The sequence below is a fragment of the Talpa occidentalis genome, unplaced genomic scaffold (assembly GCF_014898055.3).
Source record: "Talpa occidentalis isolate TD23 unplaced genomic scaffold, MPIMG_talOcc4v2.1 talOcc4.16, whole genome shotgun sequence".
Classification (NCBI taxonomy): Eukaryota; Metazoa; Chordata; class Mammalia; order Eulipotyphla; family Talpidae; genus Talpa; species Talpa occidentalis.
In genome coordinates, this window is record NW_023601653.1 from 39,061,502 (window position 1) to 39,081,502 (window position 20,001).

The following is a 20,001-nucleotide window of genomic DNA, read 5'->3' on the forward strand; positions in this document are numbered from 1 at the left end:
TCATGTGACCAGTCAGTATCAAAAGTGATGTCATGCTAATAATCTGTACTCTTGATATAATGTGGTGATCTCTATCACAAAAACCCATAACCTTAGTCTAATCATGAGAAGACATCAGACAAAGCCCAGTAGAGGGGCACTCTACAAAATACCTGACCAATACTCCTCAAAACTGTAAAGGTCATCAAAAATAAGAAAGTCTGAGAAACTGTCAACAGTCAACAGAAGCCTAAGGAAACATAATGACTGATTGTAATATGGTACCTTGACAGGATCCTGGAAGAGACAAAGGACATTAGATAAAAACTAAGATAAAATCTGAATAAGGCACAGAGTTTTGTTAATAAAAGTGCATCAATAGTAGTTCATAAACTGGGCAAGGGAGTATGTGAGTATGTGGGAACACAGTATAAACAATCTGCTCAATTTTTCTGCGAATCCAAAACTTTTCAAAAAATAAAGTCTATTTTAAAGTCAGGGTAAAGAGATCATAGTGGTTCACGTGACAAAGATGATGGCAAAGCACAGCAGATGGTGAGGAGTCAGATTCATAATATATTCTAGAAAGTGCAGAGAGCAAAATGTGTTGGTAGGTTACCTATGAAGAGTGTGGAAAGAAAATAACCAAGAATTACTCAGGGTTTTTGCACAAGTTACTGGATAGACACGGTGACTTAGTATACGGGGGTGGGGAAATGAGAGAAGCAAACTCTATACTTGCTTCTGAGTCATACTGCCATATTGATTTGTTACTAATACCTGATTTATTCCTGTGAGCTCGTAGTATCAATAGGAAAGCTTTAAACTGTCCTACACAGGATCTCAGATAAGAATAATTTTCTAGGTTTTTATTTTACCATAAAGATCCTAAAAGCCTAGGTTATAATAGAAAAATACAGAACAACCTTATAGTGATGATATAAAGTATTTCTTGACCCAATTGGGAGACAAAAATTACTACTAAATCACTGGCTCCTAGTCCAAAATCAGTGATTCTGGAAGATAATCTAATGATTATCTGAATCATAGCAACTTTTTTTTAAGTACAGATTAAAAAATCTGGAAATCTATACTTAAGTTCTCCAAATGATCTTGAGAACTACTGGCCTGGATGATATTCCTTTAAAGCAAAGAAAACTTCAACTTAAAATAACAAATCTTCCACCTTCTAATTATTTTCATTTGTTTATATTAGTAATCTCCAAAGTAAATTTTTGCCCAATGATGGAATTTTTAAAATTTCTGTCACATTGTGTAAACTTCCACATTTACTGGTTTTATATATCATTGTTATAAAATTATCTATGTGGGGAGCACTGAACAAAGCACCCAAACAAGTGAAAATATGTCAGAAAAGAGTCAGTCCCAGAGCAAAACATGATAACTTGCCACTTTTTTGGTGAACTTATTAAAACTATTATTTGATTTTATAGCAATTGTTTCTGCCACATGATTCAAATGATAAAAGCTTAGATTTTATACTCAGACTGGACCAAGAAATAACCTAAAAAGATTCATCACTAAAAAGATGTGTCTTGTAAGGTCAGCAAATTTACACTCAATCAAACCCCCAAAGCAAAATAATACTAAAGACAAAGATTCAATTTCAAGAAGACTTCTCTCAAATCTGGAAACCATGAAAAGAAGTTCACGTAAAGATTTGAACTTTCATTAAGTCATAGTCAGCCAAGAGCATTTATGGAGTGCTCACTATGTGCAAAGCACTCTATTTGAAGGATGAGGTCTTGTTTAAAGTAGCCATAATTCAGCCCATAAAGCCCTTTACGGTTTAAGATCAACAGATTGAACCTCAATCAGAAACAAATGGGTTGCTGGTTCATACTGAAGGATGCAGGTGTAATTTGGTCAGTACTGCTTAGTTTCTTAAATTGAATGGGCCTTTGCAGTTTGTGTAAATTTCACCTTCTGGGTGGTCTTCCAGAGCAATCTCAAAGAGGGCACACCACAGAAGTACTGGAGTTAATTTATGCTTATGTAGACTATGAGTCATGCAACCGCCATTAACACTAAAGTGAGTACATAGAAGTAAAATGTGCAAATCTCTAGCAGCATAAAGTTAACTTTCCTTAAAGCAGAAAAATTGCAATTACAATGACCACTGAAAAATAGGTCAGGACATGAGTGAACCAAAGTACAGTTCGCACCATGTACAATGCAAGATAATAAATTATAAATAGTAGAAGGGATCATGGGTTACAACCAGCTAATCCATAATCACGAAATAAGGGAATGATAAATCAAATATAGTTTCCCTGGTTTAACTTTAATTGATTCTTCTTTCCTTTGTCTACTCATTGGTGATAGACAAAAAAGTAAAGAATTCAAATAGTGGAAAGAGCAACACTAATAAGAGACACCATGCATTACTCCTATTTATGCCAAGCATACTTGACACACAAGAATCTAGTACAAAAAAATGCATTATTATAACTTATCTCACAGGTGAACAATTATTAATCTAAAATTTCTTTTACCTATGTCCCAAAAGAGAAAATTTTATCTTTTTTTTCTAAATCTTATTCTATCTGTTCTTTAGATTTCCCTAATCCTAATACTATACATTGTATCCCATTTTGCACCTTTCTTCAATTTATGCAAAAAGATAACAATAAAGTTTTCCCTTGTGTTTGCTTTCCCTCCAATTATAAACCTTTAGCTTCATCACTCATGTCTAACTAAGATAACTGATTTCTGGTATTATTCTAATTTTAAGTATTTTACTACATTTCTTCATTTTAATTGTTGGTTTGGAAACATGAGGTTGTATCCTAAAATCATCACACCCTTACTTTCACTACTACTTCTACTGAAATTGTTCTTACTCCTCTGAGTCTCTGCAGCATTTCACAGCCTAGGTCATCCCTTCCATGATATCTACAAATCTAATTTTGGCCCTCATTTAGACTCTATCTATATTAGCATTTCCCAATGTATATTAACAATAGCAGCCTCACAGTATGTCCCTCAATTAAGAAGATTCTGTGGTCCAAAATATTGAAAATGCTACTTACTGAATTGTTCTCTACTCCTAGAGCTCTACAGTGAACATTTAGTGTATTGTGAACTCCTTAATTTTGTGAAAGCAGTAATCCGATTTATTTTAGTTCAGTGTTATCCAATGAAAAATGCTGTGTTTTACCAATCCACAGCATATCTTTTTCCGAACCATGGAACACATATTAAGATGTAATGGAACTCGCATTATGTAAGAACTAGTATTGCTATATACAACTTACAATGGGGAGTATTTATACACCTGAAATTTTAGGTTAAAACCTGAAATCTATCAGGCTGCAATTATCATCTTTCCTCCCAAGTCAGGTTATAAAGATTAAATCATTTGTGGGGTTTGTTCCCTCCTTTACATTGCTATTGACAACACCCTCAGGCAAACCTTCTTAAACCTCATCTAGACTCACGGTAACCAAGCATTAAGAATTAGGTTAAAACACAGATTCTGGGCTCCACCACAATCTTACTAAATCAGAATTTATGGAAAGAGAAGAAACTTGGATTTTGCGATCCTAAAGGACAGTTAGATTTGCCAGCTGCTACAACTTTGAAGGTTCTATGACTTATCTTTCCCCATGAAATATTTTCAGTTCTATTCCATTATCTTTTCAAGTGGGATGGCTTTGAGTTTCCTGTCAGCTGCTCTTCTCTGAACATGGTCTATTTTGTCCACATCCCTTTCAAAGTAGGTCTTATACTGAACCACAAAATGATCTGGATATAGGCTGACCAATATGTAAGAGCGGGATTATCAATTATCTATTGTATTCTGGATTTCTCTACTTTATGCTGGACAAGCAAATCACCGCCCCCCCTTCCTTGCAGCAAATTACTACTTATTATCATCAACACCAATTTGCAGTAACTACCAGAATATGAATTGCCCAAGAGACAAAACTTCCCAGAATTTTAAAGCATTACTCTTACCTAATTGACCTTCTGGCTGCTGTTCTAAATAACTAGCATGCTTCCCTTTCTCTAATGAACTTTAGTTCTGAAAGTTGAAATTTATGCCTGTTGGGCTCATAAAAAAAATCAAGTTCTCAGAGTTTCTCAAGCTGTTCTTTTCCATGACCTTCCAGAACAGGTGGCCTAGCAGATAAAGTGCAGCCTTGAAATGTAGTCTGCATGTGCAGGAAAGCAGTAAATAATATGTAACCTTGGTGTATAGTTCACATGCGCGAAAACATACTTATATAACCTAGGCCTAAATTTTGCCCTGTGTCAAGTTTGTCTATAAAAACTAATAGATTTGGGGGGGAATGGGCAACTCACTGACTACAGTGGCTACCAGAGCCCATGGGGGCTGCTTCTGCCACCACTGACTGCTGCTACTACCATTGCTGTTGCTGCTGCTGTTGCTATTGCTGCCAGGGCCAGGGCCAGGGGCCTGTGGCTTCTCAAGAGGGCCAGAGGGGGCCACCCCGGGGGCTGCCCAGAAGCCACCACTGCTGCCACCCATGTACCATGCCCACCACCCAACCAGGGCCACAGATGCTCTGAATGTTGCTGCTGTCTCTTCCAAGTTGTTAGCCCTGCCTAGCACTACCTGACTTTTCTCTTGTCTGCTGGCATAAACCCAGACAAGCTTCGAGCTGGTGCCAGACAATATCAATCCTTACAATGTTTTAGTGTCAATTCACATTTACAGTGTTTTTTCTACTTACAAATCATTTCAACATTACTTATTTAATCCTCTCACAAGTGACATGGGTATTATCCTCATCTCATAAATGAGGAAATTAAGACTCGTAGTGGTTAAGTAGCTTATTCAAAGTCATGTACAGTAATTGGGGAAAGTTGTGACTTAAACCTCACAAATCTTACACCTTAATCATAACTTTCTTCACTTTAAAACCCAAGTACAGTCACTTGGCCATCATGAGGAAATTAGCACAATTAGCACCAGAGAGTGATAGATACCAGATGGTGAGTTACTCAGCACAAAGAATAATCAGTTAGCATACAGGGAGACATTATTAACATAATAAAGGAGCTGAGGAGCTGGTGCCTTTGGAGACCAACAGACCTGAATTTGTGTCCTAGTTTGACCTCTTACTGCCAGTATCACTTTGAGTGATCTTTGACTTTCCTTTTAAGTTATAGAGAATAAAGGAGATAATTTTCTTTAAAATGTTTAGTATAATGCCTGGTACATGTCCTCAATCAATGGGTTTGTTCTTAATCCCTATTTCAAACCATGATAATAGTTTATTAAAATAAGCCTATTTGGAAATAAATGCAAATCTTTTGACTTTGATGTCCTATCCTTCAATTGCCCCCAGGTTTCTGGGATTAGGGTCACACAGGGACTATGAGAAGATGGAAGATAGGTGGAAGGAAAAAATTTTAAATGATGTTTGAAGTGTAGCCCAACAGAAGGTTGATAAAGAATAAGAGGTTTGAGATGAGCCTCAGCCACCAGTGGCAACCTTTTCTTGGTTATAATCACCATTCCCAGTCACTTAGACATAACAAAAAGAAAAGAAAAAGTAGCAATTCTGAGAAGACACTGAGTAAAGTATCTATTTGGGGTGTGAGTGGATTATTAAAGGACAGGACAAATTTGGGCTCTCAAAAATAAATTTGGAATTACATTTCAATTCATTTTTAAAAAAGATTTATTTATTTATTTATGCATACAAGAACTGGGGTATAGGCCAGAGATGTCGGGGGTGAGAGGATTCACCAGAAACAGAGTGGGGAACAGAACAGGTGGACTGACTGAAACACACTGCTGAGGGGAGCAGCGGCGAAACAAGAGAGGTCTGCTGCTCCATATGGGTAGCTCCCTGGCCAGGGATAGAACCAGTGCCACAGTGGCTGTGGACAGCTCCATATGCTGCGCCTCAACCCCTTGCACCACCAGGGAGGCCCTCCAATTCATTCTTTAAAATTATCATTTAGGGCCTCCCCGGTGGCGCAGCGGTTGAGCGCTGGGTTGTGAAACTGTCCGCAGCCTCTGCGGCGCGGGTTCGATCCCCAGCTGCTCCCCGGCCACAGGAGGAGGGTCCCACATGGCGCACACCTCTCCTGCCACCCACTGTGCCCACTGCGCCCGTTGCTCCCTCAGCAATATGCTTCAGTCCTTCTGCCTGCTCTGCTCCCCGCTCTGGCTCTGGTGAATATTCTCACCCTCCCGTGCTTCTGACTGTACCCAGTGCTTGTAAAAATAAAATAGGGCCTCCCCAGTGGCGCGGTGGTTGAGCGCTGGGTTGCGAAGCTTCCCACAGCCTCTGCAGCGCCGGTTCGATCCCCGGCTGCTCCCCGGCCACCGGAGGAGGGTCCCGCATGGCGGCAGACCTCTCCTGCCGCCCGCTGCTCCCCTCAGCGGTGTACTTCGGTCCTTCTGCCTGCTCTGCTCCCTGCTCTGGCTCTGGTGAATTCTCTCACCTTCCCACGCTTCTGACTGTACCCAGTGCTCATATAAAAAAAAAATAAAATAAATAAATAAATCTTTAAAAAAAAAATAAAATAAAAAAAATAAAAATAAAATAAATAAATCTTTTAAATAAATAAATAAATAAATAAATAAATAAAATTATCATTGAGAGTTCCTTTTTCTCCACAACCTCGCCAACAATTGTTGTTGCTAGTTTTTTTAATATGTGCCATTCTCACTGGTGTAAGATGGTATCTCATGGTAGTTTTGATTTGCATTTCCCTGATTACAAATGATGTTGAACATTTTTTCACATGCCTGTTGGCCATTTGCATTTCCTCTTCAGAGAAATTTCTTTTTAGCTCTTTTGCCCATTTTTTGACTGGATTATTTTCTTTGTTGTTGTTGAGTCTCATCAGCTCTTTGTAGATTTTTGTGATCAGTCCTTTATCATTAGTGTTGTGTGCAAAAATGTTCTCCCAGTCAGTGGGGGCTTCTCTTTGTTTTTGTTATTGTCTCTTTTGCTGTGCAGAAGCTCTTTAATTTGATATAGCCCCAGCTGTTGATCTTTGCCTTCACTGTCACTGCAGAGAAAAAGGAACTCTCCTGCACTGTTGGTGGGAGTGCAAACTGGTCCAACCACTGTGGAGAGCTGTGTGGAGATTTCCTGACCTACTAAACATAGAGCTTCCATATGATCCAGCAATTCCACTCCTAGGTATTTACCCAAAGGACACAGAAGCATTAATTCCAAAGAGCACCTGCACCCCTATGTTTATAGCAGCACTATTTACAATAGCTAAGCTTTGGAAACAACCCAAATGCCCAAAAATAGATGACTGGATCAAGAAGATGTGGTACATATACACAATGGAATATTACTCAGCAATCAAAAAAGATAAACTCATGTCACTTGCAGCAACATGGATGGAGCTAGAAGGGATCATGCTCAGCGTAATAAGTCAGAAAGAAAAAGAAAAATACTGGATGGTCTCACTCATAGCACGAATCTAGAAAACTTAAATAAGGGACCAGGAAAAAGAATAACTATAAGAAAGAAAATATCAAAATCAACAAACAACTATGAACAAGAAACACTCTTTGGGGGTTGGGGGACGGGGAAAGGAGGGAATAGAGTCAAAATAAGGGGGTTATAATTGTATGGGGAAGGGAATATAAAAATAAAATTTAAATTTAAAAAAATAAAAATAAATAAAATTATCATTGAGAGATCACTTTCGGGATAGAAAGATGATGTCTGTAAAGTAAGTTCTTAAAATAAATTGTTCAGTGTTTCTAACACATTCAGTAAAGATATCAAAATATTTTTATCACCCAATAAATACATGTTCATTTAGCAAAATTTAAAAATCCAAAGTTTCATAGTTCCACAAATGGCCTACAGAAAATAGTTTGTAGGATGTACAGGTGATAAGGGAGTTCAAAATTATTCTGCCACCATTCTCATATCAACTTGATTCACTTAATCCTTCTGTGTTCTTGACTTACCAAATTAAACCATTTATTTAACCAACAGCTAAGTAGTTAGGATATGCAAAAGTCCTATATCCCACATCCCAGGTACACTGGGGTGGGGAATGGGGTTTACCAAAGTCCTAAATCGTGACCTATTCTCTCAAGATGTTTATAAATTTGATAGTGAGTGATTTGAGATAACTTATGTATTAAAATTTTCAGCTACTCATCTGAGCCACATTACTAGGAGAATTTAGAATCCAGATTAAATTTTCTTTAATTCAAAAGAAACTGATGGGAGCTCCACCTACAACATGGGGGGAATAAAGAGGTATGCATCATCTGTTCCCCTAAACACACTGTTAACAAAATAATATTTGCTCAAAGGAAGATTCAATGGTTTGCCGACATAGGGTCCAAACTGATGATGGTGGCTTGCTGTAGGACAGAGGGAGAGAAGTTACAGGGATAGCAGCCTAGGCAGCAGATACCTAGGTTTACAGAACAGCTGGGAGACTACTACATGTGTCTCAGCCAAGCAGAGTGAATTTTAACAGAAGAACATTTTGGAAAGGGTGTATGCACAGGCATTGGACTGGCCTAGGTCATGGGGAGTTGTGCACCTAGCATCAGCAAATAAAGCTTCCCCCAATTTCCTTCAAGCATTGTGAGAGGATAAGAAAGAGACTCCAGGCGAAGCTGCACTATGCTTAATCCACAGAGACTGGCAATGCACAGATCCAAGTGAGTGAGTCACAGCACCTGACAGTCCCTCACCCAGTGGCAGAGGTGGTAGCCACCATTACTTGGTGACACAGGGTACACAGGCCACAGTGAATGCCCCCACAAGGCCCATTGAGTCCCATAGCTCAAGCCCCGTAAAATATGCCTAGCCCTCTGCACTGCTCGGTAACTAAAGCTTGGTGGAAGAACTGAGGAGCAAGATGTCAGGGCAGGAATTTAGGATTCCTAAAGCACTAAACTGAGTTTGCTTTGGAGTAGGCAGAGGTGACCCATGAGCCTGGAGCTACTCTTACTCCTCGCCAAGACTGAGGCCAAGTATTCAAGCTCAAGCCTTCCCTCCTGCCCTCACTTCCCACCAAGGTGGAAAGAGAAGAAAGAAACAAATATAAAGCCACTGTGCCCCAAATGCAAAAGAAAAAAGAAAGGCAACACACCTAGGAAGCAAGAAACATCTGAATACAAGGTAGAAAAGCAGAAAGGGATTAGAAATCCAGAGAGATATACAAAGACTACAGAAATAGAGGATCTAATAGAGACTTTAAAATAATAATTTTTGAAATGCTAAATTGAAAGTCAGTCAAATGCAGAACAACATATATAAGATCTCAGCAAGGAGATCCAAAAATTGAAAGAGTTCTTCACTAAAGGGATTAAAGATACTAAGAGAACACCAAAAAATATTTTAAATGAAATGAGGATGAATATGGAAAGTGTTTTAAATAGAATTAAACTGCCAGAAGAATTCAGACATAGAAGACTTAAATGTACAAATCACACAAGTGAAAAAAGAGAAAAACAAGAATTAGGAAAAAAGAAGAAACTCTGTGAGAAATATCAGACTCAATTAAAAGAAGGAACATGAGGATAATGGATATTCCAGAAGGTGAAGAGAGAGAGAAGGGTACAGAGACCTATTCAAAGAAGTAATAGCTAAGAACATTCCAATCTAAGGAAAGAAATAAGCAAGGATGTCCAGGAAGCAGAAAGAACACCCTTATTTCTAAACACAAAAAATCCTTCACCAAGACACATTATTGTTAAATTATCAAAAATAAATATTAAAGCTGGTGGTGGGGGCAGAGTAAGTAACATACAATACAAAGGCATCCAGGTCAGGCTCTTCTCGGATTTCACATCAGTCACCCTCAAAGCAAGAAGAGAATGGAATGAAATGTTCACAATACTAAATAACAAATACTGCCAGCCAAGAATACTCTGTCCTGAAAAATTATTCAAATATGAAGATGAAATAAAAGCTTTCCCACACAAACATAAAATAATGGAGTCTACCACCACCAAACCTACCCTACAAGAAATGTTGAGATGAATTCTTCTACAAGAAAAAAAAAAATCTTGAATAAAGCAACAAGAACACAAAATCAGAAGTATGAACAAGATTTCTGTAAGTCAACAATAAAGCACTAAAGGAAAGGAAGAAGAGAGCAGAATCTGTGCAGTTAAGTGATAGTAAAAATCAATACCAGCTCATAAAGAACTTTTTAGAGGGCCTCCCCGGGGGCGCAGTGGTTGAGCGCTGGGTTGCAAAGCTGCCCGCAGCCTCTGCAGCGCAGGTTCGATCCCCGGCTGCTCCCCGGCCACCGGAAGAGGGTCCCACATAGCGCGCAGACCTCTCCTGCCGCCCGCTGCTCCCCTCAGCAGTGTACTTCGGTCTTTCTGCCTGCTCTGCTCCCCGCTCTGGCTCTGGTGAATTCTCTCACCCTCCCGCGCTTCTGACTGTACCCAGTGCATGTATAAACAAAAAAAAAAAAAAAAAAAAACCACAAACAAATAAATAAATAAAAACATGCCTCTATAAAAAAAAAAAAAGAACTTTTTAGAGAGTAATTTTATTATAACCTTTGTGGTAACCACTAAGCAAAAATCTAGAATGGAAGCACACAGAAAAAGAAATAAAGAAATTGAGAGAATCACCAGGGGAAGTCATCTAAATGAAGGAGCAGAATGAATCAAATGGGAAAAAATAATAAAAAAAAATCAAAAAACAAAAACACATTGCAGTAAATAAATCACATACATCAATAATCATCCTAAATGTGAATGGTTTGAAATTACCAAGTAAAAGACACTGAATGACAAACCTGGTTAAAAAGTTTCAGCCATCTATACTTTTGCTTACAAGAAACTCATTTAAAACCTAAAGATAAACAAACATAAAGTAAAAGGTTGAAGCAAAATATATCAAGCCAATAACTCAGAGAAAAGCAGAAACTGCTGTTCTCGTATCTGATAAATTAGACTTTTAGTCAAAACAGGTAAGCAAGTACAAAGACAGGCACTCTATTATGATCAAGAGGACAATCCATCAAAAAGATATAACTGTCATTAATATTTATCCACCTAACACAGGGCACCTAGTTATGTAAAGCAACTAGCAACAAACCTAAAACAACATATAGACAAAAACACAGTTATTATCAGAGACCTCAAGATATTACTCATACAAAGAGATGATCCAGACAGAAAGTTAACAAGGAAATAAAGGCCTTAAATGAAGTATTAGACATGATGGACTAAACAGATATTTACAGAGTTTTCCATCCCAAAATAAATAAATACACATTGTTCTCAAATGAAGATGGAACATTCTCAAGAGTAAATCACATGCTGGGACAAAAATATTTCTCAAAAGCAAAAAGAAAATATATTATACCAACATCTCAGGACACAGAGGTGAAAAACTAGAAATTAATCACATAAAGAATCCCAGAATAAGCCAAAACATGTGAAGAATAAACAAAATGTTATTGAATAACTCCTGGGTTAATGATGAAATCAAAGAAGAAATTAAAAATTATTTGGAAAACCAACAAAAACGGAGAGACAAGCTACCAGATCCTATGGGATGCTCTAAAAGTGGTAGTACAAGGGAAAAAGATAGCAATAAAATCCCACATTTAAAAACAAAAACAAGGAAAATCTCTAGCAGTCTAACTCTACAATTAGAAGAACAAGCGAATCCAAGAATAAGTAGGAAGAAGAAATAAATTAAGCGGAGAACAAAGAGAGTTCAAAAGATCAGTGAAACTAATCAGTGAAACGAACTAAACTAACTAATTGGGTCTATAAATAAATAAATACATAAATAGATAAACAAATAAAATTGACAAATCCTGAGCTAAGCTCACTAAGAAGAGGGAAAATCCAAATTAAAAGAATCAGAATAAAAGGGGGAAAATGACAACAGATGTTGCAGAAATACAAAGGATCGCAAGAACCTACTGTGAACAACTCTATTCAAACAAATTGGACAATGTAGAAGAAAAGAGGGAAAAAACTGTTTCATTGAACCTTCCAAAACTGAACCAGGATGAAATAGACAACTTAAACAGTCCATTCACAAGTGCAGAATTTGAAACAGGAATAAAAAGTCTCCCTAAGAACAAAAGCCCAATGAATTTCCTGTCTTTGTTTTCTGCTTCATAATATCTATCCAACTCAAACTCTTCAAAAAAAATGTGAAGACTTTGGAAAGTTCCCTAACACATTCTATAAGGCCAACATTATCCTGATCCTAAAACCAAACAATAATAGCTCACAAAAAAGAAAACTACAGGCCACTATCCTTGATAAAGATCAATGTAAAAATCCTCAAAAATGTCTTAACAAAATGAATCCAGCAACATATTAAGAGAATCATCCAACATGATCAAGTAGGTTGCATTTCAAGAATGTATGGTTGGCTTTTTATACAAATCAATGTCATTCATCAAATCAATAAAAAGGAAAATAAAAAAATTTGATGATCATTTCATAGTTTCTGAAAAAGCATTCAAGATTCAACACCAATTTATGATAAAAACTAACAAGAAAGTAAGACTAAACACATCTTACCTCAACATAATAAAAAACCATGTACAACAAATTCTGTGAACATCGTAATGAACAAGACAAGGATGACCATTTTCAGGTCTACTGTTCAACCTGGTATTAGAAGTCCTAGCCAGAGCAATTAGGTGAGAAAGATATATAAAAGGAATCCAAATTTGAAAAGAAAAAAATGAAACTATCACTAATCCCAGATGACACAATAATATACATAGAAAATCCAAAACACTCTACAAAAAAAACTAGAAATAATATATAGTATAATGGCTGGATACAAAATCAATACACAAAAATCAGTTGCATTTCCATATGAAAACAAAGAATGAGAAGAATTTTTTTTAAATCCTATTTACAATCACACCAAAAAGATGAAATACCTGTGAGTAAGCTTAACAAAATGGGTGAAGGACCTATATATGATAGCTATAAGCCTGTGTTAAAGAAAATAAAAGACACAAAGTCATGGAAAGATAGCCCATGCTCACGGATTGGAAGAATAAATATAGTTAAAATTCCCATACCACTTAAAGCAATTTACAGGTTCAACACAATAGCCACCAACTAACTGTATGTAAAAAAGAAACTAGATTCCCACTTAACTCCATACACAGAAATTATTTCAAAATTTAAGACTTGGATATATGACCTGAAACCATAAAATACTTAAAAGAACACATAAGGGATATACTACTGGATATCAACCACAAAAATATGTTTGGGGACACAAGACAGCAAAAGTAAACAAGAACTTTTGTCCCTCAAAAGAAGCTATCATAAAAACAAAAAGGCAACCTACAGATGGGAAGAAAATACTTAGAGATCACACATCTGACAGACAGCTAATTTCCAAAATACATAAAATACTTACAATTGAAAAAAACTCAATCAAGGAAAAAAATAACTCAATCAAGAAATGGGGAAAAGGCCTATACATAGACATTTTTCCAAAGAAGACATTCAGATAGCCAAAAGGCACATGAAAAATTCCTCAACATCACGTATTATAAGGCAAATACAAATCAAAGCCACAGTATCACCTCATCCCTGTGAGAGTGATCTATATCAAAAAGAATGGAAACAACAAATGTTGGCGAGTTTGTGGAAAAATAAACACTCATCCACTATTGGTGGGCATGCAATATGGCACAGGCTCTATGGAAACTGGTATGGACATACCTTAAAAAATATAAATGGAAATTCCACATGATCCAGTAATAGCATATCTCAGTATTTGTACAGCAATATGAAAATTCTAGTATAAAAAGACTCATGCACTCTTATGTCCATAGCAGCACTATCCACAATTGTCAAATCATGGAACCAATCTAAGTGCCTAATGACAGATGACTGGATAAAGAAATTATGAAATATATACTCAATGGACTATTACTCAGCTATTAAAAAAGATGAAACAGTGCCTTTTGGGACAAAATAAATGGATCATGAGGTGATTATGTTAAGTGAATTAAGTCAGAAAGTGAAAGACACCAGGTGGTTTCACTTATCTGTGGAATATAAATAACCAAAACATATAATAGTAAAACATAGCAAAAACAAATTTTAGACTTTCTGAAAAATACATTGCTTATCTGAAAGAACAAGGGGGAGGGAGGAGGAGAAACAAGAAGGGAATAAGGCATTGTCATGGGAGGACTGGGGTGAGGGGGTACAAGTGAAACATGTGCCCATACCCCATATGGAAGTATAAAAATATAACTCCAATGTTACATAAATACATAAATGACAGACAAATTAATTTCAAGAAGAATAAACAAAATTGCCACCATGGAAAAATGTCTTCTTACTAAAAAAAAAAAAAAGAAATTGAAAATATTTTCAATGAGATGGATCTCTGGGGTCAAACAATATATTATGAAACATATGGTAATGTTTTATTACTGACTTCATTTTAATATTTTAACTGACTTAATTTTGAGAATTTAAATTTGCCTGCTGCTGTTTATAATTTACCATGTAAATTTATTTAAAGCTGCACAGTTTTTACAAGCCTTACTATATACTTATATCTTTATATCTTTTAAAGCATGTTTGTATAATTTCATTTGTTAAAGCAGTGTTATGAGTTACAAAGAGTTGATGTTATTCTCACCATTTTACAGATTAGAAAAATAAGATGGAATGTTATAAGTAACTGGCTTATGGTTATGCAGTAAATTCATGTCAGAAGTTTATAATACCACATTTCCCTTGATACTATGGATGGTTTCTGCATTTTCACTTGATAATGTCTTGTGATGGGTCACTTATTGTTTGAGGACATGTATCTGAATGAAAATTTATGCAATTCTCATTGAATCAATGACCATGTTTTGAAAAAAAATTGTTCATTATTAAGAGTGGCTTTGTGAACAGCATTAGAAATATTTGTTAAAACTTGTACATAAACTTGTATAAACTGTTCATTTTAAAGTATAAAGCTGAATAACAAATATTAATTTTCTGATTCATTTTTATATAAGCAAGGTAAATTTTCATGAATTATAGTAAAAGCTTTATTATGCATCCTGATTTATGCTGACTGTGCATTCTAGTTCACTAAGTATAATTTAAGTTATTTCTATGCACATGTGGAAGATTATTGAGAACCAGGATTTTGACCTAGGTAATACAAGGCAAGATTGCTCTTTCCTCACTTTCTCCTCCTAAAGCACACATGCATACACACACACACTCATATTCACACATTTTATGTACAGGGATTTCTTTCTGTCTGTATATAACTTTTAAATAGGAAAATACAGTAAGTTATCTTTGCATATTGTTAAACTTTGAATCATGGCTTGCTATCACTTTGTTTTCTCAAAATTGTTGTTTCTTCTATCTAATGCCACACTTTCAAGCTTTCTTTTTTCTGTTGTTTTTTCATGAGTGAGGCATTAATAATGTCTTTTGTTCCCTATCTTGACCAATAGCTCCAGGAAGTTCCATAAAAAGAAAGCTTGAAGTTAAGTTCATATTAACTCTCCTCAGTAGAATTCAACAGCGACTGGAATGGTTTATGAGTAAATATCGTATGGACAGATTTCAAAAGATTTGAGGAAATAGGATATGAAGAGAGGTAAGAATGGAAAACTCTGTCTCTCCTGCTTTTTCATCTACTCTATACCTCCTCCCACACATATAACATTGTATCAGAAGGAAGAAAAGTTTATGTTGAAAACCTCTTTATTGGTAAATGGTCTAGTATATATGGAACAGCATAGTTGAGTAAATCGTGTGTGGCATTGAACTAGAATTTCTTCAGTGAAAGGGTTTATGTTCTTAAAGAACTGAAAAACTGCTTAATTTCCCGGTAGCTAGAATAAAATTGCAGTGAGGATTATGTGAAATGTAGCACGTGTGAATAGTTTTTGGAGTAGAGTTCCATTTGAAATGTAGCAACACAGCTGGACAGTGCCTCATCACACTAATATCTACTGTTAACAGACAGACTCTAATAAAGCCTGCACTTCCTCACATTATAGGGAGTTTTCTAAGTTGTTGTGTTAGAATGATATGTTCCCAAAACTTGGTCAGGGCATTGCATTTAACTTTAGTTGAATAACTGCCATACACTAAGCATTTTTCTGCCTTTAGTTCTTACACCTGTTTGAGTCCCCCCTTTTTTATAGGTAAAGAATCTGACAGCACATGTGGGATAATATTCAACTGGCTCAACCAGTTGCTTTTAGCCAGTGCCTGTCCTGATTATTTGGTGAAAATGAAGATACAAAGAAATTTCCAGATAGAAGAAAAAAGATTTAAGATAGTTCATGTCAGATAATCTCAAGCTTCTCAGAAATTTAGGGGAAATTTAAAAAAGAAAGAAAGAAAAAGAAAAGCTGGTGAAAATACTTGAGAAAATATATTGAAGAATCGACAACTGAAAATAAAATGATCTTCCAGAAGGTTTCCATAACTAGAATTCTGGCCATGAATTCAGCTTCTAGACTGCATCACAGAAGTTGAATGGCTTGATGGCTTCCTGAACATCAACTACATCTTCCTGTCAGGATTCCAAGGACTTCTATGAATACAATAGCCAGCCTGCAGCCAAATCCTCCTTGATGACCTATCATGATAGGTACTTTTGGTTCAGGCTGACCTAGATTGAAAGGGTCTTCAATTTTCAACTTCAGTACTATGACAAAGATTTCCTCAAGGAATTGAGGGGGTGTGTGTGTTGCATTTGTTCCAATTATGCTGAGCAAAATAACCAAACTATTGTGACCCAAACAAAATATTAAAACTTTATTTTTCAATAATTATTTAACTTCCTTATTTTCTAAAAAGTTAGTTCCTATTCTAAATCCATTTGTTTACTGGTTATATATCTTTTCAAGATACTTAAGATCTCTCAGTTTCTTAATCTACCAAATATGATGTTGTGAAGATTTAAAGTTAATATAAACAAAACACACAGAACTGTGCATGGCATATGGTAGGTGCTGTATATATAAGTATTACTTCTTGTTTTAATATTATTGTCATCATCATTATCATTAGTTAATCTGTATGAAATGAGCCCTTAATTCAGTGCAGGCCTGAGAAGTAAACATATAAGAATAAAAACTATCCCATGTGGTTCTTAAAAGTCTTAAGTAAAATTACCAGGTACCAGTTCTACGTGGATAATGTTGAGTTTAGCAGCTAACAAGGAAAAAATGTTCCCATTGTGACTATTATTCCCTTCTCTTTTCAATTCCAGAAATCTACCTTGTACATTTATTGCTTGCTTCCCATTGCCATCATGCTACTGCCTATTCAAAATTTCTTCACAATCTAGCCAACAAAGTTCAGATATGCATGTAATTTACAAAAATTCAGTTATTAACTGCAGGTCTGAGGCTATATATAGATAGATATATAGCATGGCCATGTTATTGTAGAGTTCATGAACTAACTGGGCAGACAGGCATATAGATAGATAACTAGAAAGCAAAGTACAGAGTGCAACAATGGAGGTGCATACAGTTGTCATGGAAGAGAAGTAAGGGACACCAATGTTCACCTTGGAAGGCTCAAACAGTTCTTTCAGGAGGAAAAGATGCTAAAAGTTGAAGAGATTCAAGTAGGAATGTCAATGTTTTCTCTGGCATCCAAGGGTTTCCCTAAATGGTCGCCTTAACCTTCCAACTCTATTTCCCATTACTCCCAATATCCCACCTCCCCAATCCTACCAAACCAGTCCCCTATTTCCTTGAAAAATCCACTTTTGATACTATCTCCTGTCTCTTCTCACAATGGCATTCTCTATCAGACACCCTCTGTTGGGAAAAACTAAAGCTGTCTCTTTGGTTGCTAAAGAAGGTGTGGTCTCATCTGCTATACGAAACTGGTCCTAATTTGATGCTGTCCTATACCTTCTTATTACACATGGAAACATTTCAACAAGGCACATTCAGAGAGATGCTAACATTATTTTTCCATATTTTGTAATTGTTTACTGTGTTTTTTTTTGTTATTCCAATACAACTCTAAGTACCTCAAGAAAAAAAGTAGTTCATAAATTTATTTGTTTTACACATGGCAAAGCATCATCCAAAGCAAAATATTAGCAGTCAAAATGCTTTCTGATTATCTCATCAATGCGTTCTCTGGTTTATCTGGTGTGCAATAAATTCATGTTATGAAATTCTAATAACCAGAAGACTGAACATTCTTATTTCTGTCAGTTAATTTACTAACTGAAACTCAGTACTACTATAAGAGAAATAGACTAGCTTGGTAAAATTTGTGAATGTGAAGAAAACATGAACCATGGAATAAATTACACATTTGGTTTATAAGCAGCCTGTGAATAAGGTTCTTGTACTTAGAAAGCAGTATATTGTTGAGGGGGATGTATTTAGGATACAGCACAAGTTTGAAAATAAAATGAGTATAACTGAATGCCCTATTTTGTAAGGAAGTATAACCAGTCAGTAAGAAAAGAGGATTACATACATATGTGATATACACACTCACGATGAGTGTGAATAAGATAACAAAAACAATCTTGGTTGTAATACAATTTTTCAAACCTCTAATGTTAGGCATTTTCAAATTCATCACGTTATTATTTCTTATTGAAACCATGCAAACCCGGGGGATGTCACGGTTTGTGGTCCTTACCCACGCGCTTACAATTGCAAGACACGAATCAGACACAGAGTGCAAAAGTAACAGGTTATATTTACAAAGAAGAAATTGGGAGAGATTAAAAAGGGAGTTACTTAGGTCACAAGTGGTCCTCTGTCCTACTCCAGTTGCTGTCCACTGTGTCCAGTAAGTTGTCAGGGACCCAACTCACAGTGGCAGCTGGAGGTGATCACAGGTGGCACTAATGAGGCAGGACCACAGCAGCCATTTCATTCAGAGGCCAGGCTGGGCAGCACTGGAGGAAAAAGGCACCTCTAGAGCACGAGATGGCTCTAGAGGTGCCAAGGGCATGAGCCAGCAGCACGGATCTGGCAGCTGCATTTAAGCTGTTGCAAATAGCTCTTAAGAGATGGTGCAGGCACAGGCCAGCAGCACAGATCAGAAGGCAGCAATCAGCTTACAAAGGCACTACTGGTCATGCCAAAGGCAGGACTGGTAATCAACAATCCAAAGCAATGAGTCAGAGATCAGAAGCCAGGTGAAAATGTCCCATGTGAAAATGTCCAAATCCATCTGATGCCCAGCTTTTATGGCTTTCATGGCGCTTTCACTCCAGTTGTGCAAGTTCCAAACCTAACTGGTTCATTTTCAAAACTGGCACAGGTTTCAAAACCAGTTGGCTCCAGCACAGGTTCAAAAGTGATGAGCATGTATTCAAAACTGATCTGTGCAGTCTCACACTAGGTATGGCAGTGGGCACTAGTGGGGCATGCACAGCAGAGCCAAGAACTCGCCACTGTGCCCCATTGCTAAAGGAGGCCCTTAGACAAGCTCATCACACCCTGCTGTACCACCTAGCCAGAAGCCACGGCGGTCCTCTTACATTATCTTTTTGCCCTTCCACTGTTATTTCTCATATTGTTCCTCTACCTAGTTTTTGTTGCCTTATTTTCTTCCCTCACTCCCACCTAACAAACAAAACTCCACATGCTTTCTCACACACATACATACACCTCAACGATTTCCTACACTTTGTATTCAGAGAATGAAATCAACTCTCTGATAACAATGCCATTAATTCACAAGAATAGTGAGAGGTTTGTAAACATTTGCTTAAAATTTTGGGAAAAAAATATGCAGACTGTGTCAGTTATCAATTTATTGCCTCTCATCTCTAAATCTATCTTCCTCACCTGCTCTGCTAACATAGAGCTGGTCCCTTTAATTATTTTCCCCCCTTTTTGGCGAGATGTTACACTTTGGCATTAGAAAGCATAGGAGAAAAATAGTAGGTGGACAAGGTTTTCCTTCCGGGTTTCATTATGCTTGCTCAATAGGTTCCTGCAGAGCTCACAGTTTCTCTAGCATCTGCTCCTAAAATGCTTTTAGTGTCTCTACTTCTAGGCCCTTGTAACCAGTGCGACTTCTCCAGTATTAGG

The 20,001-nt window shown here is 36.7% G+C and overlaps 1 protein-coding gene across 4 annotated transcripts in view; it reads right to left on the bottom strand.

The window, feature by feature from the left end:
• The window catches only part of MSRB3 (methionine sulfoxide reductase B3), a 151,457-nt gene that overhangs the window by 76,541 nt on the left and 54,915 nt on the right, over nt 1–20,001 (bottom strand). The window lies entirely within an intron of this gene.